Source organism: Hemitrygon akajei, chromosome 14 (genome assembly GCF_048418815.1).
Source record: "Hemitrygon akajei chromosome 14, sHemAka1.3, whole genome shotgun sequence".
Classification (NCBI taxonomy): Eukaryota; Metazoa; Chordata; class Chondrichthyes; order Myliobatiformes; family Dasyatidae; genus Hemitrygon; species Hemitrygon akajei.
The window spans coordinates 65505882-65521762 of record NC_133137.1 but is presented as its reverse complement, the minus strand read 5'-3'; the positions used below and the strand labels follow the sequence as shown (position 1 = coordinate 65521762).

Below are 15881 nucleotides of genomic sequence, written 5' to 3'. Positions count from 1 at the left end.
TAATCACATTATACCTCTCCAAATGTTCATAAATCCTGCCTCTTAGGATCTTCTCCATCAACTTAGCAACCACTGAGGTAAGACTCACTGGTCTATAATTTCCTGGACTATCTCTACTCCTTTTTCTTGAATAAAGGAACAATATCCGCAAACTTCCAATCCTCCAGAACCTCTCCTGTCCCCGTTGATGATGCAATGATCATTGACAGAGGCTCAGCAATCTCCTCCCTCGCCTCCCACAGTAGCCTGGGGTACATTTCATCCGGTCCCGGCGACTTATCCAACTTCTTGCTTTCTAAAAGCTCCAGCACATCCTCTTTCTTAATATCTACATGCTCCAGCTTTTCAGTCTGCTGTGTCATCACTACAATCACTATGAGCCTTTTCCATAGTGAATACAGAAGTAGAGTATTCATTATCTCTGCCATTTCCTCCGGTTCCATACACACTTTCCCACTGTCACACTTGATAGGTCCTATTCGTTCATGTCTTATCCTCTTGCTCTTCACAGACTTGTAGAATGCCTTGGGGTTGTCTTTAATTCTGCCCGCCAAGGCCTTCTCATGACTCCTTCTGGCTCTCCTAATTTCCTTCTTTAGCTCCTTCCTAGTAGCCTTATAAGATTCTAGATCTCTAACATTAACTAGCTCTCTGAACTTTTTGTAAGCTTTTCTTTGCTTCTTGACTAGATTTATTATGGCCTTTGTACACCACAGTTTCCGTACCCTATCATCACTTCCCTGTCTAATGAGAAAATATGAGAATATTTTAATAATTCCTACCAATGCATTACCTATGCCATCAATTCATGTTCCTTCCTTTCTAACAATATGCAACAGCAACAGTCCTACAAACTACAACCTCAATACAACTGCAACAACACAATGGATTTGCCTTTGATTTTATCTTTGAATTAACTGTGACCTACTGGTAATTATTGTGGTGGGGGTTGATGTGGTCTCTGGTACCTCAGTTGTTGTTTTCCTTGTGATGCCTGGACCATGCAGGAAATATAAATTATTCAAAAGAATTCCCTCAAACTATCAACAAGGTATTTGCATCGAACAAATCACAAAAAGAAGTTGTCGCCAAGATGTAGCAAAAAGAAACATCAACCTTTTCCTAATTGCAGAAAATGAGTCTGATACTCCATTCATAAAATTCATCGCAACTGGAGCTAGAAAAATTGGAGCCAGCAGTTTTTACAAACACAAGGGACTTCTTTCAGTTCGTCTATGAAACAGATTATTTTTTGTCTCTTTTGTCTTTCTTTTCAAGGTGCTGTGAGTTCTGTCGGAGTCCATGATCTACAACTGAAACTACAGTTCTTTGTAAGTGGTGGGTCTTTGGACCAGCTGTGCAGCCTGGCACTTTACTATCTCCAACCATGGCCTGGAAGATGTGCTCCTTTGGGGAACGGCCCCCTAGATAACCCGCTTCCTCAACAATTTCACCAGCTGAATCGTCATGGGAGATTGAAACAGGCAACGTATGCTGTTGTTGAAAGAGGGCCTCTGTACCCACGCAATTCCTCTCTCTCCTGAAGGTGAATAAAAGCCTATCCATCATCAAGTTGGGGGGGGGGGTGTGCTTGCAGAAGTGATACAGAAGATTGTCACACCAGAATAGTGAGTTGTTGCTCTCAGCTCTCATTACAGGAAAGTGACCTCACTCTCCCTCGATGGAGAGGGAGAACCTATCTGAGATACCGAAGTTCTGTGTTGTGTACTGTAGCTTTTGATGGTCTCTTTGGGGGATTTTGATGTTGATTGAAGGTCGGTGCTTGGGCTGGTGCAAGTGTGGGGAGGGGATGGGTTGGATCTAATCTTCTGCTGCTGCCTGTGTGATGGGAGGTGGGGGGGGGGGTGGCATCCGGGTTTTGATGTTACTGGAACACCCTGGTTTCCTTAGTTGCGTAAGTCGAGGGAAGACACTCTCAAGTCCTGCCGAACTCATGAGATTGAGACGGCTCATCTTGCTCCAAGCCCTGGTTGGTGTGGATGCCGTGTAATTTGCTACCCTGTTACAAATTAGTGCTATGAAATAACAGACAGTACACATACGATTAAAGGAATTATACTTATGAATCTTAAATAAAGGGTTAGTAAAGAAAAACATTTTAATTAAACAGTCGAATGTGCACAAGTTGGAGCTCCTCTTGAACTGTCACTCACACGCCGGGCCCTGGGTCACCGTGAAAGCACATACCACCCTCTGCACTTCGTTGGCATCCATCTCGAACAAACGGGTCTCCCACCGGGTCATATCCTATGACCAGTTCTCCTCAGTGTCTTCTCTCTTCATCTCCCCCAAACACAAACCCTTATTTTCCCTCACCAAGAAAACCTCCCACTAACTGGATGGCACACATTCACATCATCCCTTATCTTCAACAATAACACAAAAAGGCTGAAAACAGAACAAACCACTCTTACAGAGCTGCCAAATGAAACACCTACAACATAACAGTGCAGATGTGAACCAGGGTATTACATTCTTCCCCCCCCCCCCCACCACCGCCACAAATCGTCATGTCCTCATGACTTTAAAATAGTTTGTCATCCTGTCATTAATAACACTGCTTTCAAAAGAATTTCAAAATGCCGGTACCTCCAATCCATCTGTAAATGGTAGTGACATATCTCACCTGGAGGATAGTCACAACCCTCTGTTCTGCCAGTGCTGCATTGGCCAGCCTATCTGGGGGTCTCCTGACTCTTTGAGACCTCCTTATCCTATCATCTACATCTTCAGTTTCATGCACTCCTTAGGATACTTCTGGTCTACATGGCAAAGCCTCACCCTTATTCATGCCCTCCAGCAACTCAAGTCAGGCTCTGGGTCAACAGGTACCTCTTGCCCCAGAGGTAGAAAGTGGGGTTCCGATGGAGAATATTGGCAGGCCCATTCCCACCCGGAAAACTGGTACATTTGGCTTTCACTCAAAGGGCAAGAACGCTCTCCCACTCTCTGTCCCTATCCAGCCCTTCATGTGCATGCCAGGACAACACATCAGCATCAATATTCCTCCTTCCTCAACCTTTCTTCAGGCTGAAATCATAGGCAGACAATGCCTCCAACCACCTATGGCCTGTAGCATCCGATTTCACCAAGGTCAGGATATAAGTTAATGGGTTGTTGTCCATCCTCACCACAAATTTGGCACCGTATAGATAGCCACTTAGCTTATCCACCACAGCCCATTTCAATGCCAGAAGCTCCAATTTGTGTGTGGTGAAGTTTCGCTGACAGACCAGACTCCAGCTGACAAATGTGACAGGTCTCAACCCTGGTGCCTGATCCTGATACAGGACACTCCCTAAGCCTCTCTGCTGGCATCTGTATGCAATATATATGGCAATCGGGGTCTGCAAAGGCCAGCACAGGCGCCTATGTCAGCATCTCCTTCAGTGACTGAAAGGCATCTTTAACTTCACATCCCACCTCAGTCCAAAAGGCTCTGAAGGGCTAAGATACTCTTTACCCTCCTCTCCTTTCATCCTCCTTTTCTTCACCAAGGGAAGGTAACCGCACAGAAGCTGATTGAAAGGATGACACACTTTAGAGTAGTCCTTCATGAACCTCCGATAGTACCAACAGAATCCAAGGAATGAGTACAAAGTGCTCACAGTCTGGGGCCTTAGTCATGGCCTGTATCCTAGACCCGAAAGACTATGTGCCCAACATAGTTGACAGACGTCTTGCAGAACTGGCACTTGTCCAGGGAAAGTTTTAACCCTTCAGTTCTCAGGCGGCCCAGCACCTTCAGTAGCCTCACTTCATGCTCTTTCAAAGTGGACCCGAACACTATGAGGTCATCCAGCTACACCAATACCTCTGGCAAGTTCATATCCCCCACCATTTTCTCCATAACACGCTGGAAAGTGGAAGGGGCTGTCTATATGCCCTGGGGCACCCCTGTGCACTGGAAGAATCCTAGTGTACATACGGATGCTATCTTTATCAGTCTCACTCAAGGGAATCTATAATACCCAGTCCTCAAGACCAGCACACTGAACCAATTCACACCATTCAGGCAGGCCAGTGCATCCTCAATTCTTGGGACTGCACCCCTGTTCAGAGTCCGATAGTCCACACACATCCATACCTTCCCATTCTTCTTCCTGGCCACCACTATTGGAGACACGCAAGGACTTCTGGACTCAGTGATGATCTCAGCTTCCTTCAACTTCCGCAGATGCTGCCAATCGTCCTCCACCACTGCAGGTGCCAGTCGCTGTGACCTTTCTCTGAATGGGGTGTTCTCTGTAACTCGGATGGTGTTATGAGTGCTCTTGGAACAACCCACATCAAACTCGTCAGTAGAAAAGACATCTTCCAATATTTTCTCTATCAATCTCTTCCTCCAACCCCCAGGTGCTGGGGAGTCCCCAAAGTTGTATGACTCAACAGTCAACTTCCCTCTTTTTGGAGAGAGTTCTCCCCAGCTTGTCTCACAGGAACACTAAACATGACTGTTACCGGGAGGAGGTGAACCATTGTCATCCCCTGCCTGAGAGTGACCTCCCACTACGAAGTGTTCCTGACAGTCACTGTCATCCTGTTCACCTGTACAACCGAAGGCTTCCCAGTCCGTGCGTCACCAGTACCCAGCAGGTAAGCCTGACTTCTCTTCGTGGTCTTCTGGAGCAGTCACCAAGAGGGCTTTAGCATCAGGCATTCCAGGAAATTTGGGGTTTCCCGTCAATCTATCTACTTCCCCAGGCCACAACTCAACTGGTTTTGAGTGGGTGAACCATACAGTCCCTCGTTTAAGCTCATCATCCTGCACTTCCTTAAAAGCAGCTCAAAACACAGGGTGAATGGACAATGTTTTCAGAAAGTTCTCTTCAAATTTCTCCTTGCAGGCTCCCACTAGCCTCCTCACAATAGAATTATTTGTCCCCACAAAAATTGAAGCTTCGTCCTTTTCAACCGGGTCCAGACAAACAAACACACTGATGTACCAAAGACCTCACCTACTCCCACATCTACCTCCGAGAACTCCTGCAGCATCCATAACCACATATCATCATCACTTTACCAGACAATAGTTTAACACAGACTTGAACACACATCCCACTGGATCAATGTTCAGGGCAATCACACAGCATCCAACGAAATTGATCCCGGATGAGCCCCCACAATGAAACACCCTGGTTTCCTTGGCTGCATAAGTCTAGGAAAGACACTCTTAAGTCCCACCAAATTCGTGAGATTGAAACAGCTCATCTTGCCCAAACCCCGGTTTGTGTGGATGCTATGTAATTTGCTACCCTGTTACAAATTAGTGCCACAAAATAACAGATAATACATTGCATACAATGAAAGGAATTATGTTTATGAATCTTAACTTAACTAAAGTGTTGGTAAAGAAAAAATAAAAAGAACAAGGCCTATTTTAATTAAACAGTCGAATGTGCACAAGTTGGAGCTCCTCTTGAACTGTCACTCACACGCCGGGCCCTGGGTCACCGTGAAAGCACATACCACCCTCTGCACTTCGTTGGCATCCATCTCGAACAAACAGGTCTCCCACCGGGTCATATCCTATGACCAGTTCTCCTCAGTGTCTTCTCTCTTCATCTCCCCCCAAACACAAGCTCAAGACCACCCTTATTGTCCCTGACCAAGAAAATCTCCCACTAATTGAATGGCACCCATTCCACATCATCCCTTATCTTCAACAATAACCCAAACAGGCTAAAAGCAGAACAAATCGCTCCCACAGAACTGCCAAATTAAAGACCACAGCATGACAGTGCAGATGTGAACTAGGGTATTGTATTTCTATCATTCATTCTATGGGATTTCCTGTTTCGTGGATGTCTGCGAAGAGTTGGAATTTCAGGCGGCATACTGCATACCTTTTCTGATATTAAATTGAACCATTTGAGCAGACGCATTTCATTCCCACTTTCTCCTTGCTTATACACAATCACGATCACACCTGCACCATTACTTTACATATTATTATGGCTCTGCCATATTTGGCACATTCTTCTCTATCTCCAGCTGTGCAATCACAGTCTATTATCCATTGTGCTGAAAACCATGGATCTGACAAACAATCAGAAGTGCTTGCCAGCTGACTGGAAACTTCCTCAGCTCTTCCTGAGACACATCATGCGGAGTACCATATTTCTGTTTGCTATCCAAGTCATTAATTTACTGCAGACTCATGAAGAATTTTTTGGAAGAATGCTCTGAAATCAATGTAATCACAAGTTGTGGTTGCTGTAGCAGGAGTGGTTTTGCTTGATTCCACACTAGGTTTTGTCACTGCAGATGAATGACTGTCATGGTCCGGATCGCTTCCCCTTTAAATTTAGTTAGGCTACGATCCAGACCATTAACTCTTTGTTCCCATCTAATTCCATTTCACGCGTCCCTTGAGCTCGGCAATCAAGGTAATCTACCCTTGACCCCAACCGGCAGCTTATAAACCCCTGGCTTTAGCCGTTCGGTGTGAGAGCGTTAAAGAAGCCTTCGCAAGTCACTGCCGCCACTATGACAAGCCAGAGTGATCCAGCCCGCATCGGAGAACCAGCAATTTGTCTTCTGTCGCCAGAGTGAAGGTCTGGTCAAGGGCAAGGTCAATCTACCAGGGGTGAGTTGAAGGCGGAGTCCTGACTCGACGTTTATGCCCCTTGTCCGTGTCTACCCCTCGAAGAGTCTCGGCTCAGTGCCTGAGCTGAAGGCGGAGTCCTGACTCAACGTTCATGCCCCTTGTCCGTGTCTACCCCCCCACGAAGAAGAATCCCGGCTCGGTGCCTGAGCTGAAGGCGGAGTCCTGACTCGACGTTTATGCCCCTTGTCCGTGTCTACCCCTCGAAGAGTCTCGGCTCAGTGCCTGAGCTGAAGGCGGAGTCCTGACTCAACGTTCATGCCCCTTGTCCGTGTCTACCCCCCGACGAAGAAGAATCCCGGCTCGGTGCCTGAGCTGAAGGCGGAGTCCTGACTTGATGTACCTACCTGTTGCCTCTGTCGGGCAGGTCCGGCTGGACTGCTGCTGCCCAGCGGGGTTCTGCCCCTTCCTCCTGTTGCCTCTGTCGGGCAGGTCCGGCCGGACTGCCGCTGCCCGGCGAGGTTCCTCCTTTCTACCCATTGCTCCCCAAGGTCCGCGGCTGTCCGTGTTCCCCCTGTCCTAGTCCAAGGTCCGTGGCGATCCTAATCCCTAGTCCCCTAGTCTGAGGTTCGTGTTCCTTTTTGTCCTCGATTTTCCGATCTTCTCTGTAGCGAGTAATAAACGCTATTTTATTGTACCTAAGAAAGAAGTGTTTGTGTCCTGCTTGTGGGTCCTTCCCCAGCACCTTTGTCCCCACGGTTTGACAATGACAGCATAACAAATTCTGAATAAGGACAAGTAAGTAAGAATTTGCCATTTCACCCCTGGATATCATCATATGGTCACCACGGAAAGAACTGTGTTCCAGCTTTTGGACAAGTGGAATCAATTGTTTCATCATTATGTTTGCAATAACTTTCAGATCTGACTCAGGCAAGGCAAGGCAAATGCTTTAGATTAGTTTTTTGCCTCAAACAGGAGCACAAGACCACACTTAGGGTGATGACTAAGAATATCCTACACAGTAGATGTGCAAGTACAAAGAGAATATTTTACTGATCTCTACCAATGCATTGCTCCCTGGCATCACTTCACACTCTTTGCTCTACACCAACATCAATTAGGAACATGAAAGCATCATTTTGATATAAATGTGCGATTATTTTCCCAGGTGTGCTGCAACAGCACGATCAATGGGTGGATTTCCCTTCAAGACTAACTTTTGAAGAATTTGTACATACCAATAATTGTTGTGGTTGGAGGCATTGTTGTCCCGGTCACCTCAGTTGTTGTTGTACTTGTGACATCTGGAACATGCAGGAGATTTGAATTATTCAAAGGAATTCAATATATTTCCTTAAATTACCTTCATGATCTTTGCATGAAACAAGTGGCAAAAGGTTGCCATCTGCATGACGTAGCAGAGAATGTATTGAATCATGCAAAAAGAAACCACATCCTTGTCAAAGTTGCAGAAAATGAGTGCTTCCCTATTCTCTTAGTCCTTTGTAACATATTGTTGGTCCTTTATGCATCCATTATCACTTTCTCTTATCTTGCACATAGTCACATCTGCACCATTATTTCTTAATCAAATTCTACACCAGTACTGTGTGGCATTCTCTGCACAGTTACATTTGCAACACCTTGTCCATCTGCAACTACGCCATCACTAACTTATCCACAATTATCATCAGCATAGGTGCACCACAAGGCACTGTGCTGAGCCCCTTCAATGATCTGTGACTAAGAACAGCTGCAATGCCAGATTTAAGTTTGCTGACAAGACAACTGTTGCTGGCTGAATCAAAGGTGATGACAAATTGACATATAAGAGCGAGACTGAAAATCTAGTTGAATGGTGCCACAACAACTACCTCTCACTCAGTGTCAGCAAAACCAAATACCTATTGTAATTAAAATGCTCAAAGAAGCAAGGGCTGGATGCATATTTCAATATTCATACAGCTTTCATGGTAATTGCAGCACCAATATATTTGCAGCAACACATCCAATGGGTATTTTACTTTTAAGACTGATTTCTGAAGAATTGAGAAAGTTTTTGTGGTCAGAGTTATTGTGATCCTTCTCACCTCATTTGTTGTCCTTGTGGTGTCTGGAGTATGCAGGAATTTTGAACCAGCCATTTTCAGAAATCCCACAATTTCTCTCTGTGCTAACCATGTCACTACATGCCCATTATCTCCCATTTTCTGTGCAAATGACTACTGACTGTCAAAGGATTTCATTTGAGGAGACAATAAACAAAATATGTACTCACATGTTGTGGTGACTGTTTCAGCTGCGGTTGTGCTGATTTCTTCAGTAGGTTTTGTCCCCATTGATCAGAGAAAGTTGAACAGATTATTTATTGGTATAAATGTGCAAGATGTTGCCATTTGATCTCATGAAAATAATCTCATGATTACAATGAATTGGACAATTTTCAATAATTGGGAAAAATGAAGTGAATAATGTGTTTGTTGCATTGACTACACAATCCACCTTGTCATAGCCCTGCACTTTATTGCCAGCCTGCAATGCACTTTTTCTGTATCTGCTGCACTTTATTCTGCACTCTTACTGTTTTTTCTTTGTACTGCCCCAATGTACTGATGCAATAAAATGAGATGCATGGATGGGATACAAAACAAGAAATTTCACCATATGTCAGCACATGTGACGTTACCAATGTTTGCATTTGAGTGTGTTGCTCAAGGGTGGCCTCAAGTAAAATGAGAGATTCAATGAGAGGTACACCTTCAAGCAAATCAGAATCTGTCATAGGATGTTAAACTTTTTATATTAATATATGATCAAAATTCAAATATCTCACTAAGAACATCTCAGTTCTTATCAACAACTTAGACCCTTTGAGCATTTTCTGTCAGGTATATTAATATTATTGAAAATCAATTAAAAAAGATGGTGTAAAACTGAAATTAAACAGTAAAAAATTGAAATTCTCAGCAGGTCAAGCAGCATCAGTGGAAAGGGAAACAGTGAATGAATCATATCCAGATCCCTTCATCAGAACTGGGAAAGCAAGCTAATTTTCAGTGGCAGAACAGGTGGAGGAGAGCTTGATGGTAAAATGGGAGTATCTCCAATTGGATAAAATGTAATGTTTTCACATAGGAGTAGCATTTGAAACAGATTTTATTTCTTTATCTGTGTAATGTCTTGCTGATACCAATGCCATAGGACGTACCCCAGAAGCCAGACTGCACATTTGAAAAAAAAAATCTAAATGATGATTGAGGGACATGGTCCCAGATCTGATATCTGATGAAATAAAGAATACAGTCCATAAAATTGGAGATTTTAATATTGAGACCAGGGTGCCTCTTTCCTGATGGAAGCTTGCTTTAGGTCTCATAACTGCGGGAATCCACAAAAGGAAACATCAGAATGCAAGTGGGGTGTTGAATTGAAGACTGGCAACTAGAAGGTCAGTCCCACAGACCGAATGTAGGGTGTTTGACAAGACAAGCACACAAACTGCATTTGGTTTCTCCTGATAGAGGAGAGCACATTTTGACACTGCATGCAATCCACTCAGCTGGATGTACAAGTGAGTTGATGCTTCACCTGGAAAGACTATTTGGGTCCCTGCAGGGTGGGAAAAACTAGGGTGCTTGGACTGCCTTTCCATTTGTCTCCAGAATTGGAGGCTCTCAAATCAATTGCATTCTTATAAAATATACCCTGATGGGCTTTTCTTTGTTGCTGTCTGCCACTTTCCTCCTTCTGTTATAAAAAGGAATAAGGGGAACGGGCATACCGTGAGTTGAAAAGAAGTGTGAAAAACTATGGCTTGCAAATTTAACATATCGTTTGCTTTAATTTACTCCTCATATACATCGTTGTAATAATAGACATCCTGGAAAAATCTGCTATACGATTTGGTGCAGTGTTCACATTGTGGGCCGAATGGCCTGTACTGTGCTGTATTGTTCTTTGTTCATCAGATCATTAATCAAGATAGCGAGTGGTTGAGCCCCAACATTCATCTTTGCATGATACCTCAATAAAAGTGGTCATTATCCAAAGTCTGTTTTCTACAAGTTCACCAGTTCTTAACTTAGTTAATATTTGACTTGGATTCCTTGAACTCCAACTTTAACTCGGTCTCAGTCATGAAATGTTATGAAGTGCCTTTTGAAAATCTACATTAACTACACACACTGATCCCTCCAACTAATTGTTTTGCTTCCTCAAAAATAGAATTAGATCTACCCTGCCTCTTTGAAGCTGAAATATTTCTTTGTGTTCAGTTAATCAATCCTGAATTGTAGACCTGAATTTTACTGGCCAGGACGCACATTCCGGTACATTCTTACAATGACTGTCCTGGTCAAGATATAGAGGGCCTATATTGCTCATTCATCAATGTGGCTTGAGCTGAAATAGGACTTACAGAATACAGTGACAAAATCCATCTTTCAAAATAGCCCCGTCAACTTTCAAAGCCAGTAAGACCAGCATCACCCAGTTTCACTGCTTATAAGAACCACGAGAGATATTTAAAAGCTTTTTAAATATCAATTCCACATTAAAATGAAGTAATCAAATTAATTTCAAAAATAAAAAATGAAATGGGCTAAACAAATCATTAAAAGCTTTGAGCTAAACCTTTGCTTTATATCTATAGCCTATAATCCATTTAAATAAATGGAGTATTGGATTCAGTGCCAAGTTAAACATAAGACCATAAGACATGGGAGCAAATTAGGCCATTCAATGCATCGAGTCTGCTCCACCATTTCATCATGGCTCCACTTCCATGATCCACTTCCCTCTCAACCTCATTCTCCTGCCCTCTCCCAATAACCTTTCACTAACTGACTGTTCAAGAACCTATCAACTTCTGCCTTAAAGCACTCAGGAATCTAAGCTCCACATTTGCCCATGGCTTTTGAACTCCCCTTCTGAACTGATAGAATGATTGAAAATTTAACCATTGAAACTGATACTTACCGAAAGTAATGGTTCCATTTGTACATTTGCTGTAACATGCAAAATAAATGAAACATTAAAATAACCAATCCACTTTCACTTCAGTTCCAATTGCTGTTTTTGTTGACTGAACTAATATGCTTACATCAAGCTAATGGTGGTATTACATACAGTATTTGATTATTTAATGGTATTTTAACAATATTACAGAATAAGTTTGAAACAGAAGAGAGTGCAGATGCTGGAATTTGTACCAAAAATCGAACTGCTGGAGGAACTCAGCAGACCGAGCAGCAGCAGTGGGAGGCAAGGCGGGGGAATGTAATTGTCAAAGTTTCAGGTTGAGATTAAGAGTCCTGATATAGGTTCATCATCAATTATTCCTTGCCCCAGAGGTGCTGCTTGACCAGTTGAGTTTTTTAGCCACAGAATAAATTTATGCCTTTTTAGCTGGAGGTTCCAAAAAAAAAACTGAGACCAAAGTGCAGGAGGTATTGTTAAAGTTTTCCATAGAAACAGAACAGTGCTCAGAATAGTGAAATAATCTATCGCAGTAACCAGTAGAAAAACATAGATTGTGAATCATTTTAGACAGCTGAAATATGGACCGGTAATCATAAAAGAAGAACTGATAATTAATTTACTACTTTGCAAGCATCTTTTGTAACTCATATCATCAGCAGAATCTCTTACATCCAGGTTTCCAGTTGTACATTTTTCATTGATGATTAGTTAATCTGTTAACTTTATAAAGCTTTAGACACACACACACACACACACACACACACACACACACACACACACACACACACACACATTAATAAATATATATATATATGACTTAAAAATTAATATAATACAACAGGATCTGATGAGTTCTAGGTCTGAGTGACTTAGATTAAATGGCTTTGTTCACAATCATGTGGAAACAGCCAGAGAATTATAATCAATTCCCTGTCTGAAGAATTGTGCAGAATGCTGTTATCAAACAGATAAATGGTTTTAAATGAAAAATGGGTGCATTCCTCGAGCAAGGCATTGAGGGACATTAAGAATGCAAGAAAGCCTGGCTGCATTTGCAAGAGAAATAAATCTCTTGGTTGCCGAAGTGTTTCTAGATTGCTTTATAAATTGCTTTATAAATTTCTTTCAGAATGAACAATCTTTTGAAATAGATATTAAAAATGTTTTAAAAGATCACAAAATAGATTTACTTGATATTTTACCTTTGGCCACAGCGTGTACTTCTTTCTTCATTAGGTTGCAATAAAATGCCGTTGAAGTAGCAAGTACAGTTGGATAATTTAACACACTTCATTGTATTTTCATCCAAATAAGGAGCATGATCTGGACAGCTTGCATAGCAACCTGAATATGGAAAAAAATTAGTTTATTATATGCTTACAAGCTTGTCATTTTTATTTCTTCATATCAATGTACTTTAAAGGGTAAATGATGTTCCAAGAACAGTCAGGACCCTATTTTGCACGGGAAAGGTGCTTCTCCCTGAAACAGAAGGCAATGCCGTTCATCCAATTACCACTATGTCTGAGAAATGTATAAATGAATGGAGCTGCTGAAGTATTCTCATTCTCAGACAACCACGTCTATTTTTGTTTTAAACAACCACATGTCTATTTTTCCAGGCTACAAACTGACAGCCAGCATTTGAAATTACCTCCATAATATTCATGATGTCCAACTATTTGAGCATGGACCCCTTGCTTAATGGCATTAAATGGCATTAAAAAGGATTGGATACCCCTTAAAGGATTTATTTGTCTGGTTTTAAAGGAGATAAGTACAGGGTGAGTATGATACCATCAGCAATCATCCCATTTAGGTTAAGTCACACATGGCAGAATACATGAATTTTTTTAGCTATGCTACAGGTGTCCCCCCCCCCCCCCTTACAAAGGTAGAGCGTTCCTATGAAACCTTTCTTAAGCCAAAATGGCATAATGCGAAGAACCACTAATTTATATGGGAAAAAAGCGAATAAGTGAAAATCCTCTTTGTAATGTGAAAACAGATTACTAATGTAGGTCTTTTGTAAAAGCAAAGTGGTGTAAAGCGAACATTCTTAAAGTAGGGGACACCTGTACTTATTTGATTGATCCAAACAAAGTTCTGGAAAATGAATGCCTCTGAGAATGGACTGAATATTAAGCTTAGGTGCTTGAATAGTTATCCCTGGCACTTTTGTGGTATAAGAGGGTCTTGTCACTTATCAGCCTGTGCCTAAATGTGGCCAGTTTCTATTGTTGGCAAGAATGGACTATTTCATTTGCTGAGGAGCTATAAATGCAAAAGAGCAGTGACCGATCATTAATGAATACTTTCACTCCTAGCCTCATGATGATAACTAATATATTTTTCTCACGTCAGAGAGAACTTGAAAAGCCTTCACAACCTTGATTGGAGGGAAACTCTTTCCCCAACTTTGCTTCTTAGCAAGGACTGTCAGAATGTTCAGGGAATGGGACCTGAGCATTGCACTGGCTGAAGTCAAGTTGCTGCAGAGGTTTTGGAATTCCTTGCCACCCATCTCCATGAGCATGAGGCACAGAATGACTGGACCCACATATCCATTCCCAATTAACACAGGCACCAGAACTTCATTTAGCAAAGGTAAGTAAATATTCCTCCCAATTAAAGGTCAAAATTACAGCTGTTCACTACTGACAACAGCCTCCTAGAGTTGAGAGTAATACAGTATCCAAAAGGCCCTTCTGCCCAATCCATCCATGCTGACCAGTGTGCCCACTTAAGCTAGTCCCGTTCTCCTATGTTTGGCTGTTACAGATCGGGGAGGTTGGGCATCAGAATTCATTTCCTTTGTCATCTGTAAGGAGTTTGTGCACTCTCCCAGTGAACATTTGATTTCCTCTGGATGCTCCAGTTTCCTCCCACAGTCCAAAGACATACCAGTTTGTAGGTTAATCGGTCATTATAAATTGTCTCGTGATTAAGCAAGGGTTGACTTGGAGGTTGCTTGGCAGCACAGCTCAAAGGGCCATAAGGGCATATTTCATGCTGTATCTCAATAAATAAATAACTTTAAGCATTTTCTATCCATGTAATTATCTAAATGCATTAAATGTCGACTACTTTCTTTGACCACTCATTTGATACATGCTAAAATAGTTAGAGCAGGCATTACCTTCACCAATAGTGTAGCTGCTTCTAATTAATTTTTCTCTACCTCAGTTAATATTGTAGTAAAACATGTATAAATTATTGAACTGATTTCCAGTATAAAGCAGGCTTTGTTATCTCATTATCAATATAAGCTTGCACTTTGTACACAATCAAATATGCCCCCATGAATCTAGAAATATTTTTTACAATTCTGAAATGTAGATTTATAACTAAATTATTTAAAAAAATTTGAAACCTTCAAGAATTGAAGAGTACTTCTTGCCAATGACATGATTACTGCATGTTTTTTGAATTACTGTTCCACATGGTTTGTACTGCCAGCTGCATTCTTTATAATCTTTATAACCTTTATTATAGTAGTCGCAGTAAATAGCTGCAAAATAAAATGCTGTCATTAATATTTATTGTATATTACAAAAGGTTCCTGCTGATCATTCTAATCATATGAATTAAAACACGATATTGTAGACTTACCCTACCGGATATAAAGGGGAAATAAAACTCCCAAGAAATAGAGAAAAGGTGTGGAAACAAAAGACATGGATGAATTGGGCTTTTATTATCAGCTAAGTAGGGGAGATCTGACAGTAGTTTGTGATTTATAATAGTGGCAATAATATTATTAGTAATCATAGATAAGGACAATCTCAACAAATCTATAAAAATAAACAATCAATTCAATCTTAAGAACAGAAGAATTAATTCAGCTCTATGACTTGACAAAGCAGTTCAAACAAATAAGACAATTAAAAGAGGAAATGACTAAGATGCCAGCAGAGTGATGACTGTATTGGCAGATATAGTTTGACAAGGTTCGATAAGAGGAATCAGAGAAAGGATGCAGTGATTGATTAGTTGTGAAAAGAATTAGAAGGGAGGACTTGACTTGATTTAGAAAAGAGTAACAATGAACTATATAAAAGGTAAAGATATTCATGAAATAGGATAATATCCATAATGTTTATTTTACAGTTTTCACCTTGTACTTGTAGTATTTTATATCAAATCTGTAGTGCTTACTTTATAATGTTCAATTTGAAAAGTTTGCACAGTATTAGATCATGTAATAAACTATTTTTAAAAATAGAGTTGCTCTGCAGTGTGAGCCTTAGCCAACTCTACTCAAACTGAAAAATTTAAGTTGAATCAACAACTAAGAGGATAAAGGGTTGATGTGAAGGCTCTTTTTGTC

General features: G+C 41.5%; 1 long non-coding RNA gene across 1 annotated transcript in view; it reads left to right on the top strand.

Annotated features, from left to right (window-relative positions):
• The window catches only part of LOC140738650 (uncharacterized), a 356993-nt gene that overhangs the window by 338848 nt on the left and 2264 nt on the right, over nucleotides 1-15881 (top strand). The window contains exons 2-4 of the long non-coding RNA XR_012101415.1: nucleotides 1279-1546; nucleotides 13174-13335; nucleotides 13916-14158. This is a non-coding gene — a long non-coding RNA (uncharacterized lncRNA). The remainder of the gene's footprint in view (nucleotides 1-1278; nucleotides 1547-13173; nucleotides 13336-13915; nucleotides 14159-15881) is intronic.